The sequence below is a fragment of the Delphinus delphis genome, chromosome 4 (genome assembly GCF_949987515.2).
Source record: "Delphinus delphis chromosome 4, mDelDel1.2, whole genome shotgun sequence".
In the NCBI taxonomy this organism is placed as follows: domain Eukaryota; kingdom Metazoa; phylum Chordata; class Mammalia; order Artiodactyla; family Delphinidae; genus Delphinus; species Delphinus delphis.
The window spans coordinates 42,670,169-42,685,469 of NC_082686.1; the positions used below are offsets into that span (position 1 = coordinate 42,670,169).

At 36.1% G+C, this 15,301-nt stretch overlaps 1 pseudogene; it reads right to left on the bottom strand.

The window, feature by feature from the left end:
- Window positions 1-592: 592 nt before the first annotated feature.
- The window catches only part of LOC132424371 (ras-related protein Rab-28 pseudogene), a 66,961-nt pseudogene continuing 52,252 nt past the window's right edge, over window positions 593-15,301 (bottom strand).

Consider the following 15,301-nt stretch of genomic DNA (forward strand, 5'->3'; position numbering starts at 1 on the left):
AGCTGAACGTTTATCAGAATTCACAACGCCAATCTAACCTGAGTATTACACAGTACATAATGACCATGATATAATAATAAAAATACAATATCAAATACTACTTTGTGAGTTACAGCTAAAATATAAAGAATTTAGGCTCTTTTTTAAAAAATGAAAAAATTTGTATTATAGCTTTATTTCAAGAATTTTTAGCTAGATACAACTTTATATATTTTCACTCACAATAGACAGCAAAAGAATGCCTTCTTAAGTATCTGTAGATAAAATATATTACTCGTTTAAATGTTTGTACTCTGAAGCATACTTTGCCAGGTATGAGTTCAGATAAGAGTATGAAACTGTGATGTGGCAAAATCCTGGCTGATGATCAAGAGTTGGATAGTTTTCATATTTGTTTAAAAAAACTTACATCAGGGAAAAAAGAAGTGAGGACATAAAGAGAACCAACATTATTCGTTTTCAGTGAAGCAGTCTAATTCCAGAGAATGGGCTTTCCATTTTGAATTCAAGGTGTGTTGTCCCAAAGTTGAGTTCTTTTCAGCTCAAGGAGCTGCCTACGGCTGAGGCAGCACGCAATGATGAAGCGAACTGAGAGGAAAGCGTTAACTGAACTACAGAGATGGTCACTGATAAAACAAATTCCTAGAGGTCCTCGGGCCCACACAGAGGCGAAGGGCAGCCGGAACCATCAATACAGAAGAAAAATGTGCTCACTGAACTGCACACATGGAGCTTCTAGGAGGGTTAACAGTTCTTGACATAGATTCCTGGTTGTAGTTTACAATATCTTCCTTCACCACCCTCTGTGACTGTTCTATTTCTGCTTTGTTTAACTTGATTCCCAGGATTTCAGCAGCAACTTGCTGAAAACACAGGAAGACAGAGTCTCCTGTCTTTGCTGAGACAGTGGCTACTAAAACCATTTTCCTGGCAAAACCTTAAGTGTTTTTCAGGTTTTACCGTTTGCATATGCTCCAAATCAATTTTATTGCCCACCAAGGCAGCCAGTGGCCGAGTTTCTGATTCCTCCCTCACATTCCTCACCACAGAATACCAATCTTCTAAATTCTCAAAGCTTTGATAATTTGTAATATCATATACCAAGAGGGATTCCCTGTGCTCCATACATACATTTATCCAACAGCTTGCCTCCCATTGTCTGCTCTCCTATGTCCCAGACTTGAAGAGTAACATTCAAGTTTCCTGGCAACGTTATTCTTCTCAAAAAGAAATCCAGTCCTATAGTTTGTACTGTTTCCCAAAAGTTCCTTGAGCAAAACACGTAGCTAAGGAGGTCTGCCCTGAGGTGCCGCCCCCCAGCACGACGATTCTCAGTTGCTGGTCCTAGCTCTCCTCCTCGAGAGTCCGACATGGTGTCCCAGGAACCAGGCCCGCCCACCGGAACTAGGCGTGCCGCCCCTCCCTTCCCTTCCCACCCACCCCTACCCGAGGTAGAAGGAGGAAGGGAATGGGGGCGTCTCTGGGGGCAGGGGAGAGGAGGAAGGGCGCTGAGCCACCCTGCCCCGGTGGCTCACCGGTCGCTGGAGGGATCTGGGGAGAATCGCTCGCCGAGTGTCATCTTGCCCACCTCCCTTCCCCCTGCGCCCATGTGTACTTTTTTTTGACCATTCTTAAAGCATGTCAGACAGAGTTTTGTAATTAGCTGAAAAGGCAAGCAATTCAGTTTCACTTTGCTGAACCCAATCTGTAGGATTGACAGCATGCCTTTAATAGATTCCTTCAGTAGATAATTAGTCCAGTTTAATGCAAGTACTGCATGAATTAACATTTGCACTCGAGTATGAACATTCAGGGCTGCAGTGCTTTCTGCTGTGAGTTGTTTCCCTAGAATTTGCAGGAGTGCCTATTAGGTGCTTGTAATGTATTGATTAGTACGGAATGGCACCAATTAGAGGGTGTGGGAACATCCCTGGAGTCAGAGATGATATGCTTGTTGGTGATACTTAATGCTTTTTCCTGTAAACTCTAACCCAGACAACAGATAGCCTGCTTCAGTTTTGATGTGCATTTTACTTTAAATTGCCAGGCAGAAAAGTACTAAGATTCCTGGCCTTTCCTGGAATTATGCCGTCTGTTCGCTTTTCCACTCTTCATGAGACTTTTCATCTGTAAGATTAACTCAAAAGATCATATGCTCTAGGTGTTATAAATAAATAACGGAACAAATAAAAGAATCATCGGGCCATTGAAACTTGCCTTTTGTAGTGATAAAAATTGCTTTGGCACAGCTTGCTAGTATATCAAATATTGATTCAAAATTTTATTTGCATTTATTGGGGAATTTCAAAGAACCTTATGCTATATTCAAAATCAGCTCTGAAAAAATAAAAATTTACATGTATGTACCATTAGGATAAACCTTGTCAGGTAACTTGGAGGTGGAGGGAGGGAGGGATTGGGTAACTTAGAATAAATCAAGTTAATGTCTCTGTATGTGGATTTAAAAGAAAAATAAAATTTAATTGTTTTCTGAAAACTGAAAGAGGTTGTATAATATGGTGGTTAAGAGCATGAACTCTGAAGCCAGAATGCCTCGGTATGGACCAAGCTTTACCACTCGTTTACTAGCTGTGTGACCTTGGGTCAGTTACCTAACCTCTCAGTTCAGTCTGTCAATAGTATGATAACAGTAGTACCCACTTTATAAGGTTGTGAGGATTAAGGGAGTTTCATATGTGAAGCACTTAGAGCAGTGCCTAGTACTATGTAAGCCCTATGTATTTGCTCTTTATATTTGCTCATTTATATATATATACACATACACATATGTATGTGTATATATATATTTATACAGTATAGATATTTTGAAATGATCTTTTCTAAAGTATATAAAACATTGACTGTAAACTTTAAATATTTCAAATAGTTCTTACTTATAAGAGGTGACAACTATTCACAGTGGGGTAAACCTTGGATCTCCTTCCCTTCCAGGATTAGCAAGTCCCTGAGCCTTGTCCTCTGCTCCTGTGCCCCGTGCAAGATTGAAAATGCATGTTTTTGAAGTATAGTTGACTTACAATATTGCATTAGTTTCAGGTGTACAGCATAGTGATTCTGAAGGTTAATGTTAGGTCTAGCTCACAGGTAGTATGTCCATGGTCTGGAAAGCAACCAAATGATTTGAAGTGTACCCTCTCCATGATTTTCAACGTTCCAATCCTACATTTTCGTAATGCAGCAAAGGTGCACATATAGATTGTGTATGAGCACCAGCTTCCAATCTGTGTGTTGTCCTATCCAGGGTTTAGGGCATTTGGATCAAGAATTGGAAAGAATGTTGAAAACTTTCTGTCTGCTGTAATTGAAAATGCCCCCAGGCCTGCATCTCAGTAAGAGAAGACCCATGCTGCTGTCAATAAAAGTGAGAGGGAAAGTAGAACCCCTCTGTGGAAAAATAAGTGGATTCCCTACACAGCAGAGATGAAGAGTTGTGTTACTGCTGGGGTAATTTAGGAATAGCCTGAAGGCCACCTATTCTTTCTTTATGGAATTTTCTTTATAGGTTTTCTAAGTGTTACGTAAATAAAAGTTGCTTAAATTGAGTTGGTAAGAGACCTCAGTTCTCAGAGTTCCAATGAACACTGTCTGCCAGTGAGAGCACAGGTGTCCTTCTTCTTATATGTTCTTTTAATTGAAGAATTCTCACTTTTTGAAACACTGCTTTTGCAGACATGAGAGCTGGGTGAGGCTATGTTCCCAATACATCTAAGAGAATTAAAGGGTGCTTTCTGATCAATACTAATTACATTAAACGGAGTTTATCTGTGGCTTTTTAAATTGGGATTCATCAGATATAGTATAATCATACCTTTTTTTTCTTTAGTAGTGCACAATGAATGCCATTGTCTTGTATCTGTAGTGAAGTCATTCATTTTAACCAGCATACTGCACATGTTAAATCTAAAACTCCTGCTCCTCAGTAAAAATAGTGCCATGTTATTCAAGTATTTGTTTATTTGGGGAGATTTCTTTTAGGGGGTTGAAACAATAGATTTTATACAGGAAGTGCTTCAGTTGAGATGAGTGCTGTGATAATAATATAGGATGAGTGCCATGGGGTATTGCAGAGGTTTTCTGTGAGAAAGGCACAGAAGGTACCCTCTGTGTGTGGTGGGGAGGAACAGGAAGGGGGACACTTTTAACTTGGTCTCAGGTTGAAAATAACCACCCTGTGTGCATCAGTGTCAGGATTCTGGAGGATGCTTTTTGTCAGAGCCTGGTTAAAACTGATTTCCCACAGCATAGATAAATAAGAATGAAGATTTGCTTTTCAAATATCTGTCAGATGAGATGAGAATGTCAGCATCACTTCTGCTCTTAAATTTTTCTCTTTAGTCTTATATGTGCAAACAGAAAGAGAAAAAAACCTTTCTGTCTCCCAAGTGTAAATCAGCTAGGATTTTTCTAGTTTCTTTCTCTTCTGACTTTAATTTTGCCATTTTGTAAATTGAATTTGTGAAATATAAAAAAAGATTAGCATTCTGTGAATTTCAAGAATTTCCCATAAGAATAAGGGCATTGCATATATTTTAAGAGCAGGTTGTGATGTTGGAGGAAATGTAGGAAATAAATAATAAATATATTATTAAAAGAAAGGGGATTCATAATCAGCTGATTTAAGATTTGGAATTTGTCAGCTGCCTTATTGTGGGGGGGAAAAAGACTGGGGAGAACTTGCAAAATTTTTATGTTGCTCTGCCTACTTCATTCAAATGCCAAGTTAAAGAGTAACCATTTTTATAGGAAACTTAACTATAGTTGTACACTTCAGCATGATACAGCATTGAGTATTATAAGGGGATAATTCTCTTTTAAAAATGATGACTGGGCTTCCCTGGTGGTGCAGTGGTTGAGAGTCCACCTGCCGATGCAGGCAGGGGACACGGGTTCGTGCCCCGGTCTGGGAATATCCCACATGCCGCGGAGCGGCTGGGCCTGTGAGCCATGGCCGCTGAGCCTGCGCGTCCGAAGCCTGTGCTCCGCAACGGGAGAGACCACAACAGTGAGGGGCCCGCCCGTGTACCGCAAAAAAAATAAATTAATTAAAAATAAAAATGATGACTTTATGATTAAATTCCAACATGAAAAAATCTGGAAGTGTGATCAACAAAGGGAATCTAGAAAGTTGGAACAAATGAAGCCATCCATTTATTTCTAACAAAAAATATGTGCATTCTCCTGCTGCTGCTCCAGTTTCATTAACACTACGTGTGAGAACAGATATTGTAACTGACAGCTAAGTCTATTACTTAAGATTTTGTCTTTCATATGGGCGTGTGGGATGCGAGTTATGTGTTAGAAATTGTCATTATTGTTCTTAAGTGCATATTCCCCGATGTACAGCGTTGCTTTCTAAGCTCTCATTTTGCCTTTTATTTTTCTCTGCCATTTATTTCTCAAGGTACATACTCATTAGTAAGTTAAAGTTGTTTTTCTTTTTAAATTTAAGGCAGAATGTGTACCTGAAAATATCTTTTCCCTAAGCCTATTTGAAAAGTTTTATGTCTGAAACTTTGAGAAGTTTTATAGAGTATGAATGGCCCCTGAGTTGAAAGTTATGTGAAAATGTTACAAAACTATATCCTCATTTCCTTCCTGATTGCTTCATGTGTTTCCCTGTAAAAGATGTAAATTTTGAACGAGGTATTTCTTCCAGACCTGAGACTAGGAGTACCTTGCATTATAGGGAACCTAACAAGGTCATGTGTCACTAACATGTGGAAATCTGGTGGAGAACCTCAAACCTGAGTGAAAAAAAAAATGATGTCAAACAAATTGGCCTGCACATTTCAGGGTCAAAACTTATTATCTAGGTAACCTTGGTCAAAATACTCAACTTTTATGAAACACGGCTTTTTCTGTGATGTGGAAATGATATACTACCCCTATTTCCTAAGATTGTTATTGCAGATTGAATGAAAAGCCTTTGGCTAAGCACTTTGCATAGTGACTGATCCATTACAGGTACTCAGCAAATGGTAGTTAGTCCCTTCTTTCCTCCCAAGGAAAAGAATTTGAACAAGGTTGCTGCTGGTGTCAGTACTCTTGCGTTTTCTAGCTTCTATTTTTCTTAATTAAAATTAAAAAAAAATTTTCTTTCGTTTTTATGGGGAAACTGGAGAACCATTTTAAATGAATGGCAACTTGACTATATTGTGGGTAGGAAAACATACTGGTTCAACGTTTGGAATTATACTCTGGCAATATGTAGTAAGAGACTTAAAATCTACATCTTCTTCAAACTCCTTATCCTTAGGAATTAATCAGAGAAGTAAATAAATGTTCATGTAGCATTGTTTATAATATTGAGGAATTGGAAGCAAACTAACTGTATATTATTAGGGAATTAGTTTAAAATATTTAATGCATGTCCATAATGAAATATTTTGTGGCCATTAAAAATAATGTTATGGCATTCATAAAGTTATATGGAAAGATGATCATTATGTATTATTAAAAGAAATATACAACAAAACAATATTAGCCAAGTTAAAAGTATTTTCACAATTTAAATAAATATGTACATATTAATGTTCTCAACTGACATCTCTAGATAGTGGAATTTGTTTCTATTTTGTATCTGTTGGTATTGTCTGAATTTTAAAAAACAGTAAGTAGGTGAGGCTTGTGTTTACTTAATTGAAATGATGTTCATTTAAAAAATTCTTTCATGAATGTATAAAATTACTAAGGTAGCACATGCTGTTTGGAAATTCAAACTATAAAATATATAAAGTAAGAAATGAGAGTTAATGCCACCTCCCCTATATATTTAATTTATAAGCAGTAAAAAACACTAAAAATTTTCACATTAATAATCAGATCCTTACTAATCTAAATTGCTATCATGAGAGCAAGCAGCAGAAATAGAGCACAGTATAGCAAGTTTCCTCCTTAAATGGTTTGGTGGACAAAGCCAAGATATTCTGAGGAACCGTGACTGTCACTGTTAACTTTTTCCTGTGATATTTACCATTGTAACCTCATTTGATGCTTTAAATGAATTCAGAATAAAAAACCTGTTGCATTGGCAAACAAGAGCCTTTCCTAATATGCAGAACACACAGGCCCACCCATTGTGTGAAATTGCACTGACAAGATTCTATTGGAAGCTTGCTGTGCCACAGTAAGCTGAAATGTATGCCAATCTACCTAGACCAGACTGAACTCAGTGGTGCTATATGGAAAGGGTCTGCAGGAGGTTTGGCTAAACACAGCCAGGAAATCACACCTGGTTTAAACATCCATAATCACAATTAAGGTTGCTTTCTCTTAATTGACACAGAACCATCTGAAAGGTGTCTGTTATATAATCCTCCTGAAGAGCAAATTCTTCAAAGTGCATATGGTAGGGAGCAATGTTTATTTTTGTTCTTAGATTACAAAAATGGATCTCAAGGGATTTTAATCATGAAGAAACAGAGAATTACGCTTTTTAGCAGCTTTGAGAAGTAAGATAATAGAAATTTCATCACTAGTTTCTTTGAGCAGGATGCTATCGCTATCAGTAAATGGTATTTTACCACATTATCCTAATAATTAGGTCTCACTCTCTTTGACCCACTTTCATTTGAGGAGTATGAAAAATCTGTAGTATTCACAGGAAGCTGCCTAACAGGAGAATGGGGTCTTAGGGGCCCTCCATATCTTAATAAGGGAGATGGCAAGGGAACTGCTGAAGTCACCAAGCTTGGGATTTGCCTTTCCACCTTGCACAAGCTTCTCCACCTCTCTATTTGGAAAAGCGGTTGACTTGTGCCAGAAGTGGGGTTCGAACCCAAGAGGATGTAATTCATTGGATCATAAGTCCAACACCTTAACCACTCAGGCATTCTGGTACCTGCTGCTCCTCCACCTCTCTAAACCTTGGCTTTCACGTCTGTGAAATGTGGATACGTTGTTGCTATAATATTTATTGAGCTCCTACTATAGATAAGGCACTCCACTAAGTGTAAGAAAAGAAAGCAAATGCAACAACCATAGTCTTTATCCTCAAGGAATGTAACTGAGCCAAAAGGCAGCCTTAGGCAGAGGTTATGGGGATCCTGAGTATAACTCCTTAGTTCATCGCTCAGAGTTGTTGTGAATGGGAAGAACTCAAGTACTTAAAACATCAGTGTTTTTTTTATCCTCTTTCGATGGAATCTGTAAAATAACCAACAATATAAGACAGCATGCTATCAGTGCTCCATTGTTTTGAATATAAGGACTTCTCATAAATTTTGTGATGCACCCAGCATGTTTGGGGATTGTAATAGAAACCTCAAGAAATGGGTTGTTGGGAAAATTAATTGCCCATAATCTCATTAAGTACTTAGTAACTTGCTCTCTGCCATGTTCTCTATTTTCTCATTGCAAAAATGTATCTGTTATATAGGTTACGGTCAAAGAATATCAAACATAGGAATTAAAAATAAATCCACCTACTTATGTAGAAGACCTTCCTAATATATAACATTTTTCATGATAAAAGTGTATAATATCTAGTTGAGCTAATATTTGTGAAAGATGTAAGGTCTGTCCCTAGTTTCTTTCTTTTTTTTTTTTTTTTTTGGCATGTAAATGTCCAGTTGTTTCAACACTGTATGTTGAAAAGACTATCTTTGTTCTGTTGTACTTCCTCTGCTTCTTTATCAAAGATCAGTTGACTGTATTTATTTTCGTCTATTTCTGGGCTCTCTATTCTCTTCCATTGATCTATTTGTTTATGCTTTCAGCTATACCACAGTGTCTTGATTACTGTAGCTTTATAGTAAGTCTTGATGTCCAGTAGTGTAAATCCTCCAACTTTGTTCCTCTTTTTTCAATAATGAGTTGGCTATTCTGGGTCTTTTGCTACTCCATATAAACTTTAGAATTGTTTTGTTGATATTCATAAAATAGCTTGTTGAGATTTTGATTTGGAGTGTGTTAAATCTATAGATCAAGCTAGGAAGAACTGACATCTTGAAAATATTGAGTCTTCCTGTCAATAAACATGGGATATCGCTCCATTTATTTAGTTCTCCATTGATAGCTTTCATCGGAGTTTTGTAGTTTTCTTTAAAGATTTTGTACACATTTGTTATAAGATTCATACCTAAGTATTTCTTTTGTGTGGGGGAGGGTGCTAATGTAAATGATAATGTGTTTTTGATTTCAAACTCCACTTGTTCATTTCTAGTATATAGGAAAGGGATTGACTTTTGCACATTAACCTTATATCCTGAAAACTTGCTATAAACGCTTATTAGTTCTGGAAATTTTTTGTTCAGTTCTTTCAGGTTTTCTACATAGACCATCATGTCATCTGTGAGTAAGGACAGTTTTATTTCTTCATTCTCAATATGTATACCTTTTATTTCCTTTTACTGCCTTATTACATTAGCTAGGATTTCCAGTGTGATGGTAAAGGCAGTGGTGAGAAGGGACATTCTTGCCTTGTTCCTGATCTTAGCTGGAAAAGTTTGAGTTTCTCATCGTTAAGTGTGATGTTAGTTGCAGGTTTTTTTGTAGATGTTTTTTGTCAAGTCAAGGAAGTTCCCCACTATTCCTAGTTTGCTGAGACTTTTTAAAAACATCATGAATGGGTGTTAGAATTTGTTAAATGCTTTTTCTGCATCTGTTGATATAATTGTGTGATTTCTCTTCTTTAGCCTGTTGATGTGATGATATACATGAATAGACTTTCAAATGTTGAACCAACCGTGCATACCTCAGATAAATCCCGCTTGGGTATAATGTATAATTCTTTTTATGCATTGTTGCACTTGATTTGTTAATATTTTGTTGAGGACTTTACACCTGTGTTCATGAGAGATACTGATTTATAGTTTCTTTTCCTGTAACGTCTTTGTCTAGTTTTGCTATTAGGATAATGCTTGCCTCGTAGAATGAGTTGAGAAGTATTCCCTCTGCTTTTATCTTCTGAAAAAGATTGTAGACAAATTACACAAATTCCTTCCTTAAATATTTCATAGAATTCACCAGTGAACCCATATAGTCTGGATGCGTTCTGATTTAAAGGTTATTATTTATCAACTCAAATTTCTTCAATAGTAATAGGCCTATTCTGATTGTCTACTTCTACTTCTATGCTTTGGCAGATTGCATCTTTCAAGGTATTGGCTGATTTTTAACGATATTGCATTTAATTTAAAGCTCAGTTGGAGAATAAGTGACATAATTATAAGAGTGAGTATCTTTATCAATATGGTATATCTTTCCATTTATTTAGGTCTTTTAAAAAGCCTATAGGAATATATTATAATATTTTTATGGTGATCCTTTCTATTTTTGTTACATTTAGTCCTAGAGACTTTATAGTTTTTCATGAGATTGTTTAACATTTTTAAAAATCTATTTTGTTATTACTGAATTATGAAATGCTGTTTATTCTATATGTTATGCCAACATCTGGAAAATTGATTGAACTTATTATTTCTAAGGGTATACCTGTTTATGCTATTTCCTTTTTGTATGCTGACAGTTATGTTGTATCCAAGAAAAAAAAATGGTCTCTCTCTTTTAGTTATTATTTTCTTTATTTAATTTTATTACACTGATTAAGATTTTTAGACAGTTAACAAGTTGCATTGTACCTGGCTTTAATGTATCAAAAGTTTTGTAATTATTATGTTTGTTACAGGGTTTTGTTGTTGTTGTTGTTAGATAAATGCCTTTTTTTTAAGTATGCTAAGGTTTTTTAAAAATCGTGAATCATTTTTAAAAATCATGAATTAAATTCAATTTTATTTAATGTTTTTGGTGTAGTTTTCTGATTTAATTATTAGTAATAAGGAAAACGCAAATATTTCATGTGAAGAATGTTTTAAAAACCCATGAAAAGAGTAACTGTTAGAGAGAGAACAATGATTATAGCAAAGAACAGACATAATCAAGAATGCTCATGTTGAAGAAAGTTCAGGTAGATTAGTGTTTTCTAAAATGTAGGAGGAATGGTGATTGAAACCTTCAGATGACTTTATCTCCTGTAACTGTTTGACCTTAGCCACATGAAAGACTGAGTGTGAGAACCACCTAGTCTAGTCCAATCATCCCCAGAAGGCTGAGACATAATAGTAGTATTATTGTATCAATATTTATTTTTTGAGGTCATTAATTGTACCATGGTTACATAAGATATCAGCATTAGGAGATGTTCAGTGAATGGTATATAAAAGCTCTCTTTGCTATTTTTGCAACTTTTTGTAAGTAAAAGGTAATTTCAAATTAAATCCCCGGAACCATGATGCATAATAATAAATATTGTTGCTTTATGCCACTAAGATTAGAATGGTTTATCCACAGCAAAATGTATAACACAAAAGTAAAGTATTGTCAACTGAAGCTCATGAGATAGGGATGAAGATGGATTTATTATAAATTAGCTTTTAATTTGAAATCATCTTACACTTACTGAAAGTTGCAAAAATAGTGCAGAGAGCTCTTATATGCCATTAACCCAACTTCTCATAATGTTAACACCTTGTATAATCACAATAAAATTAATGACATCAAGTAGTGAACATTTATGCGGTAATGTTATTAATTATCTAGAAACTTTGAATTTTGCCAGTTGTACCACTAATGCTGCTTTTCTAGTTCAAGGTTCTATGCAGAATCCCACTTTGCCTTTAGTTGTTATATTTTGTTAGCCTTCTCAATTCTATTATAATGCCTCTTTGTTTGTCTTTCATGACCTTGACATTTTGGAGAGCATGGACCAGCTATTTTGTAGAATGTCACTCAGTTTGGGTTTAGCTGATATTTTCTAACGATTAAGTTTAATTTATTCATTTTTTAGCAAGAATACCACAGAAGTAATGTTGTAACCTTCTCAGTGTATCATATCAGGAGGTACAGCACTAAGACATGTCTTAACTCATGATGTCTTATTATGCAGTTTTAACTTTTATCACTTGGTTAAGGTGATGTCTGCAGGTTTCTCCACTATAAGGTTATATTTTCATTTGTAATTAATAAGTACCTTGTGAGGAGATTAAAAAAATTTTTTTTTTTGTGGCACACGGGCCTCTCACTGTTGTGGCCTCTCCCGTTGTGGAGCACAGGCTCCGGACGTGCAGGCTCTGCAGCCATGGCTCACAGGCCCAGCCACTCCGCGGCATGTGGGATCTTCCCGGACTGGGACATGAACCCGTGTCCCTTGCATTGGCAGGCGGACTCTCAACCACTGCGCCACCAGGGAAGCCCAAGGAGATATTTTGAAACTATGCAAATATCTTGTTTCTTATCATATTTTTATCTACTAATTTTAGCATCCATCTGTGACTCTTGCCTGATGTAATTATTACTGTAGTGTTTGCCTAATGGTGATTTTCTATTTTCATAATTACTTCCACATTTATTAATTAGAATCTGACTGTAACAAAAGCTGTCCCTTCTCACTCATTTATTTATTCACTTATTTATTTATTTATATCACTATGGACTATGGATTATAATCCAATATATCATTTATTTCATTGTTCAGGTTGACCTAGATTTGGCCATTGAAATTCTCTAAGTTGTTCTTCAGTTTGCTCCCACTGTCTTCCAGCATTTTCTTTCTTTATGCCACCACAGTATAATCCAGGATTATCTGGTATTTTCCCTGCCTCAGCCCTGGAGTCCACCATTCCTCCAGGAACCCTGGTTCCTTTTAATGGAGGACAGTATTTAGAAACTAAGATCTGGGAACTAGGTGTTCTCATTACTACTGGAACAATATTGCTACTAGGGTCTCTCTGTGGCCAGAGCTGTGAAATATACATATTTAAACTATGGTCTTCATATAGACATTTCTGTATTTGTTTCTATATCTACTTATCTATGTTCAAACTGATACGTATATCTCTGATTCCAATCCACCACCACAGATTTCATCCTAGCCTTCTTTCTTTCTTTATTTGTAAACTCATTTTTCTAACAATGAAAAAATTCACATATCCACAATATCCTTACATATGAAAATTGATTTTTGTTGGTACTCTCTTCTTTTGTCTCCCTGTTCCCTACTTATAACTTGACTACTTTCCTTGCATTTCTGATCTCATAAAGGTAATTTTGTCAATAGAGACAAATTGAGACTATCAGTTCTGTAGAGTTATGCAGTTAAACAGTGCATAAGGATCAGGGCTGATAAGCAAACATAGACATTTAATTAATGTATTTAACTAACTCCATTTTACTAGGCTAATTTCATATTGGTTTAAGAAAATCAGTCATTTGATGGATTTTGTCGAGTGCAATGCTAACACCCTTCATCAGGATTTACAAAAAAAAATAGCAAATTGAGACTGAATATATTCAGTAATATATGTCAGACATGTCCTAGAAACTGAAAACACACAAAATTAATATTATACATTATTTTAATTTTGTAAGGGATGTTAGAACACTATTTCTGTGAATGATGCCATACAAAACCAGTTTGTACTGTTCTGGTTATATAGTGACAAGAATAAATAAATATCAATTAGACATGTTTTTCTTTTAAGCTTAAAAAGTTAGCTATAAAATTTGAATAATGTATGTACCTATTTTAACTAATAGTCTGATTTTTTTCTGCTATTTAGTTTAGAAATGATAATTTTAACTTTAGAGCATGTCTTGATTTGCAAATTTGTTACCCAGTCTCTTTTCTTTATAAATAGATTTCTAAATATCCATAACTTTAGAAGTAAAGTACTTCTGTTATGTTCATGAAAGTCCTCATCAGTGAGTTGGATATCTTGCATGATTTTTTTTTTTATATATATAGAAACAATAGTTGCCATGGCAAGTGTGAGTTTTAGACTCAATATTCCCGTGAAGATCATCTTAGGAACTGTCTTCAAATACATAAAGGGTGAATGCTGGACAAATTGTACCAACTTTTTGTAGATGGTTAAAGTATGCACAAGAGAGCCTGAGACTTAAATTAGAGAAAGGAATTTAAATTTAATTCTGAGGAGCAATTTTCTAATAGTGAGGGATGTTAAACCTCAGATACGCTCTTGAAGGTGAGGATTTAGAATTTATTCTCTCAAGGTCTTTATAAACTAATAAATTTGTAATTCCAGGATAGTTTAGGTGTGATCTCACCTTAATATAGAGACATAGACTTAACAAGTCCCCCAAAGGCCCCATCATAGCCTTAAGATTCTAAGAATGCCATCTGCACTGAGAATTTACATCGGAATGGGACCAAGGAGCCCATCTGATTCTACCTGTCCACAGAGAAGTGACACCTACAGAAATGATGTGAGAGAGCTCCCGTATACACACCCACACATCAGTAGGTTTGGGACCAGAACTCCCTCTGGTATGCTGGAATAACAATAACAGTAAGATATTTTGTGTAGTATGCTACATAATTCTTTGGATTATTTTTTGAGAGGTGTATATTTCATTAACCATTATAACAACTATGTGAAGCACAGAATATACTATCTCTACTACGCCTTCAGGGAAACAGGAGCAGAGATTTTAGAGTTCTTGTCTAAGGTCAAGAAGCAGAGTTGGGATATGAATGTTTACTTTTTGACAAAAGCCATTGCTCTTTACAGTTTCCTGATGCCTTTCGTTTGAAAATATTTGGAATGAAATGTAAATACCAGACATCAATGAAGAGTCCATGTGTTTAGACTCTTAAGATATACCTGGGTGGGGGAAGAGGCATGACGTTAGGGTTTGATTTAGCTTTGCATAATAGAAAAAAACCCCTAAAATCTCTGTGCTGTATATGAGATTGAAGATTATTGCTCTCTCACTTAACAGAGTCTGGAGGTAAGGCAGAGTGCAGCCACTGTGGTGGTTCCACAATGGTCAAGAAGCCAGATTCCTGCTGTCTTGCAGCTTTCTGGTCTTGACTGAGTCTCCTGCTGTTTCAACTGCTAAGGCTGTAGCCATCCATCTACATTCTGGCCTGCTGAAAGGAGGAAGAGGTGTGGCACAAAGAAAGGAGTGCTTCTTGCCTTTAAGGCTATTTCTAGGTTGTCACACATAACATTTCCACTTATATCTCGTTGATCAGAACTTAGTTATAAGGCCAGGACCCACAGCAAGGGGAGCTAGGAAATAAACCTATTGGCTAAGCAGCAGTGTGCCCAGATAAAACTGGAATTTCTATCAAGGAAGAAGGGATGAGTGGATATGGGAATGGACCCTACCAATGACTGCTACATACACCTATAAAATAGGCTGTGTTTAAAAATGAATTCTGTGGTCAAGTAGCCCTCAGAAATGCTAGGTTAAAAATAAGTTAAGCAGATCTCTTTAACACCAAGCTTCTCAAAGATGCTAATGCATATTGTGACAG